General features: G+C 42.4%; 1 pseudogene; it reads right to left on the bottom strand.

Moving 5' to 3' along the window:
• Positions 1–2,258: 2,258 nt before the first annotated feature.
• On the bottom strand, positions 2,259–3,442 carry LOC144493131 (interferon-inducible GTPase 5-like; annotated as a pseudogene).
• Between the last annotated feature and the right edge of the window lie 2,609 nt (positions 3,443–6,051).

Below are 6,051 nucleotides of genomic sequence, written 5' to 3'. Positions count from 1 at the left end.
TGATGTAATGGTTTAAGGACTCTCAACCGTGTTTGACGCATCCCTCGGGCCACTGTTCTCACCCCTCTCCTCCCTCCCAGAGCCAGGATAGGGTCCCCCTTGTCCTCCACATTCAAAGGGTCATCCTCCGCAATTTCTGCCAACTCCAACATGATGCCACCACTCAACACATCTTCCCCTCACTTTTTTTCTCAGCATTCCGCAGAGATCGTTCTCTCTGAGACACCCTGGTCCACTCCTCCATCATACCCACCACCAATGGCACCTTCCCATGCAATCATAGAAGGTACAACACTTGCCCCTTCACCTCCTCCCTGCTCACCATTCCAGGGCCCAAACACCATTTTTAGATGAAGTAGCATTTCAGGTGCACCTCCTTTAATCTGGTCTATTGCATTCACTGGTCCCAATTCAGTCTAATCTACATTGGAGAGACCAAACGCAGACCGGGTGATCACTTTGCTGAACACATTTGGTCCATCTGCAAGCAGGACCCAGACCTTCCTGTCACTTGCCATTTCAATACACCACCCTGCTCTCCTGTCTGCATGTCCATCCTCGGCCTTTTGCAATGTTCTTGTGAACCCCAACACAAACTGGAGGAACAGCACCTCATCTTCTGATTGGGCACTTTACAGCATTCCAGATTGAACATTAAGTTCAACAACCTCAGAGCACAAACTCTCTCCTCCACCTTCACCCAATTTCCATTTATTTCTTCTTTTCATCTCATTCATCCATTTTTAAAAATCACTTTTTATTCTTATTTTAATTTTTCCTCTTCTGAAATCTCACTCTCCATCTTGTCTTCCAAGATGAGTTGAGGGAGCAGGCAGTGAGTGTCATGGACAAGATAAAGCTGGAGAGGGCATGGGGGAGAGATAGATGAGAAGTGAGAGAGAGATGTAATTTTAAGGTAGGGAAGGGGGACATTTTAAAGGAATTGTGGCCCGGTGAGTTAGTGGAATGAAGGGACATGTCACCTGACGAAGGAACAGCGCTCTGAAAGCTAGTGACATTTGCTACCAAATAAACCTGTTGGACTTTAACCTGGTGTTGTTAGACTCCTTACTGTACTTTATTGTATTCCAGGATAATGGTGGAATAGTGAGCAGTTCCAGCTGTCAAGAACAGGATTTGATAATACTTGATGTGATTGAGTCAGTTCTGGTGGGAATGGCTTTGTCAGTTATCTTCAAGTTCAAGTCTCTTGGTCTTAATAGATTAGAGATGAAAGGGCAATGGCGAGTGTGAGAGGAGTAATTGAGAGCGCAGCCATCAAAAGGAAGTGAGAATGTGATTGAACAGATCCACAACTGCAAATATGTGGTGGTGAATGAAGGGTCAAGAGTTAGATAGTTGAAAGTGCAATTGTAGTGAATTGGGGAAGAACTTTTCCAGGGTTGCAGACGTAGAAAGGGGAGGGCCAATTGTTTGTCATCTAGATTATGATGAAGAATTATAACTGTGGCTAATGTGCATCTTTGCATTGTGGAGTAGCACTTGTTTAGTACCATCGATAGATCCACACATGAGGGAACAGGAGTAATTCTACTAGATCCAAGCAGCTTTCACTGCGGCTACCTTTGGTGGGAGTTAGGACTATTGTGTCAGTTATTGTTCTGACATTGACTTACAGTCACTTTTCTGGTCAATCAGCTGGCTGTATGATGACAGGCTCCCATGACCCAGAAGGTAATTGGCTGTATTTGTTACTCTCCCTTCTATTGGTAAGGTCGTTGCCATTGACAGTATAAGGATGCACACCCGGGTCACAGTGTCTATTACCAATCAAACCCTCATAAAGCATTGCTCCTTAATGGGGCTGAACCGATTGTATAATATTGTCCACCATTGGCTGGAGGTTATTTGGAACAACCCCTGATGCTCAGAAATCCCCAACCATCATCTCAAAGACCTGCTCCTGCAGTCTGTCACTCATGGTCAAACACCAATGGTGTAAATAATTTCCTTTTTACTGTGTTCATGGAGAGAATTATCTTGTTGCACTGTCTGTGAGAAATGGGATGGGCTACTTTATAATACCAACATCTTGAATCTCTTTTTACACCCAGACAAAGCCTTCAACATACATCATACCATGAAAACACAGAAATGGATGAGAAATATTTCCAGGAATATATTCACCAAATATGGAACTTTGTAGAGTAGAATTTCGGTGACATTCAGGGTTAGACTCCTTTGTTATATCAGATACAGCACTGACTCACTGGATTGATGTTTGTTGCAGATTATTTTCATCTGTTCCATATGCAGCCTTCACCACTTTGTGCATTCTCTGTAAAATCCTCCAGTGCAACACATAACAGCTGGTAGGTCATAAGATATGATGATCCTGGTCTAAAGATGGAACCAATGACTGGAATGGAATGAAGGGCAGGATCAGTTGCTGAAATGGAATCATCAGTGAGACCACTCTCCATTTTTCCAAGTCAAACTCTGGTTATTTTTCCCACCCAGGGGCATTTTCACCACAGCCTTCAGTTCCTCCACAGGTTTCCCTGCCTTATTGACCAGTTTTCAAAGAGAGGCATCATCCAGACCCAGAATTTACAGAAATTATCCCTCCAATCAGGATCCCAATCTCACAAATGAGGGAGACTCGAGGGACTGGCACTGCTCCCAATATTTCACAAAGTGTTGCCAACATCCAGACTTGTTTCTTTAACTCTTCCCTTTTCTTCTCTACAATTTCCAAGGTTAGGTGTGGAAGGGCCAGTATGTACACATTTTTCTTTACATTCAGAAGATCATCTTCAAAAGCTTTATTTCACAGATTAAAATCATACAAATTCAGATCAAAGTTTGATATCAGGAAAACACGGGGTGATGAAATGCCAACATTTTCCAACTTGCTGACCCAGTCATTCCTGAGCTTTTCCAGTTCTTCCTCTTCATTAAATTTCCTCCTTTCCCTTCTCATTGATTCAAGATCATTATCAATTTTAGATAGAATTAAGTAGAAATTTTTCCGCAGCCGTTTAATCCCTTTGGCAATCTCTTTACATCATTTTCTGTGAACCGACACTGTGAGATGATGATGAAGAAATCATACTTTTGAAAGTTCATTTCACTCAGATATTTATCCACTGGGAATTTTGTCATTCCCATTCCTGGCAGATCCCAGAAACGAACACTGAGCATGTTGGGATGTTTGTATCCGATGGGTTCCATTGTGGTTTTTATGGTTCCAGTTTTAGCTGCTCCCTCATCATCGCTCGGAAGTCCTCTCATCGCATCGATGAAGGTGGATTTCCCTGTGCTTGTTTCTCTTGACACTGCGGTGTTAAACTCTGTATTATCCAGTTCATTGCATTAGTGGTGTAACTGCCTCCAGCCCATTCATTCTAAAAGAGTTCTTCAGATTATTGAGCTCTTCCAGACTGAAGTGGGACCAGCTCCAAACCAAGCCATTTCTCATTGAAAGAAAAGATTTTATATGATATTTTGTAATGCATAAAAATTACTTGAATTGATTGACTACATATTCACATCCTCAGAACATCCCCACAGAGTTCATAAAACCGTATGAACAAAGAGTAGGATTAGGCTATTTGGCCCATCAAGCCTACTCCGCCATTTAATAAGGTCATGGTTGATCTAATAGTAATATCAAATCTACATCCAATTTACCTCTGATAACCTTTCACCCCCTTGCTTGTCAAGAATCTATCCACATCTCCCTTACCATTGTGCCACTGTGGTGGCACAGTGTTTAACACTGCTGCCTCACAGAGCCAGTGACCTGGGTTGATTCCTGGCTTGGGTCACTGTGTGGAGTGTGCACATTCTCCCTGTGTCTGCGTGGGTTTCCCCTGCGTGCTCCGGTTTCCTCCCACAGTCTGAAAGGCATGCTGGTTAGATGCATTGGCCATGCTAAATTCTCCCTCCATGTACCCAAACAGGTGCTGGAGTGTGGCGACTTGGGGATTTTCATAGTAACTTCATTGCATAGTTAATGTAAGCCTACTTCTGGCACTAATAAATAAACTTTAAACTTAAAAATATTCAGACTCTGCTTCAGAAAGAGAAAAAGTCATTTCTGCCTCATCTGTTTTATATTGGTGATCCCTAATTTTAAAACAGTCAGCCCTGTTTCTAGATTCCACCACAAGGGAAAACCTCCTCTCCACATCCACACACTGTCAAGACCCCTCAGGATCTTACATGTTTCAATCAAGTCGCCTCTTATTCTTCTGAACTCACGCAGAGACAAACCTAGCCTGTCCAACCTTTCCTCACAAGACAACTGACCCATTCCAGATATTAGTCTATTACATCTCTGAACTGCTTCCAGTGAATTTACATCCTTCCTTAAGCAAGGTGACCAATACTGCACACAGTACTCCAAATGTGATCTCACAAGTGCTGTGTATAACTGAAGCATAACCTCCCTACTTTTGTATTCAATTCCCTTCACAATAAATTATATCATCCAATTTATTTTCCTAATTACTTGCTATACCTGCATACTAGCCTTTTGTGATTCATGCAGTAGGACACCCAGATTCCTCTAACCTCAGAGTTCTGTAATCTCTGACGATAATATGTTTCTTTTATTCCTGCAAAAATGGACAATTTCACATTTTCCTACACTATACTCCATTTATCAGGTCTTTGCCCACTCACTTAACCTATCTACATCTTTTTATGCTCTCTTCAAAACTATTTTCCTACCTATTTTTGTGTCAGCAGCAAATTTGGCAACCATCCCATCCATCCCTTTATCCAAGTTATTTATATAAATTGTAAACAGTTGTGGTTCCAGCACGATCCCTGTGGCACACGACTCATTAATCTTGCCAATCTGAAAAAGACCCATTTATGCCTACTCTCAGCACCCTGTTAGCCAGCCAATCTTCGTTCCATGCCAATATGTTACCCCCCCCCTCCCAACATAGACTCACTACAGTGCAGAATAAGACCATTCGGCCCATCGAGCCTATGCCAACAACAATCCCACCCAGGCCCTATCCCCGTAACCCCAAGTATTTACCCTGCAAAACCCCCTGACACCAAGGGGCAATTTAGCACGGCCAATCAACCTCACCTGTACATCTTTGGACTGTGGGAGGAAACCGGAGCACCCAGAGGAAACCCACACAGATATGGGGAGAAGGTGCAAACTCCACACAGTCACCCATGACCGGAATTGAACATGGGTCTCTGGCGCTGTGAGGCAGCAGTGTTAACCACTGTGCTTTTTTTTTACAGCTATCAATTCCATTTATTTTCCAGGCGATTGCAAAATGGGAAGGCTAAGGAAGACAAAAAGAAAATCCCTTTTTTTGTATTAAGATAATATTTCTACTCATCAGCTGTGATTTTGCTACATTAACACTCAATACCACTCGCAACTCTGCTATAAAGGAACACTCCTTTTAACATTAATAATAGCTCTATCATTTTCCCTATGACAGATGCTAAGCTAACTGATCTTAGCACAGGGAAGGGGTTTCAGGTTTTTAACTCAATCACAGTAAAGGAATAGTGATATATTTCCAGTAAGTAGCCTCACAACATCAGGTTAAAGTCCAATATTTTCCTGCTTTCAGTCTCACTCCCCTTTTTTAAATAATGGAGTTGTATTTGCTATCTTCCAACCTAATGGACCTTCCCTGAACCTAGGGAGTTCATATCTTTTAAACTATGAATCACTTATGTAGCAAATATTGTTGATAATGAGTGGACAACAGAGGTCAGAGTTAGTTGGATATTTGGGATTGGAATGAGTAGGATATCATAGTAGAAGGACTTTCAGGTGAGTTGAAGATCAGGGTCAAGGGGACATTAGATTGGAGGCTTGGGTGAGTTGGATATTGGGGCCAGGAGACAATTTGAATATGGGTGATTGGTCAAGTTTTGATATCAGGATTCAATGAAACAGATGAGTAGCAGTGTCATGAACAGGGACTGGAAGTTGTACATCTGGAGTGGGGGTGTGAGTTGGGAGATGGCAGCACAGTGGGATTGTTCGGAGTCAGAGGACAAGGCTAATGCTCCAGAGATATGAGTTCATATTGTAGTAGG

This window comes from Mustelus asterias, chromosome 4 (genome assembly GCF_964213995.1).
Source record: "Mustelus asterias chromosome 4, sMusAst1.hap1.1, whole genome shotgun sequence".
NCBI lineage: Eukaryota > Metazoa > Chordata > Chondrichthyes > Carcharhiniformes > Triakidae > Mustelus > Mustelus asterias.
This window is presented reverse-complemented; position numbering and strand designations above follow the sequence as displayed.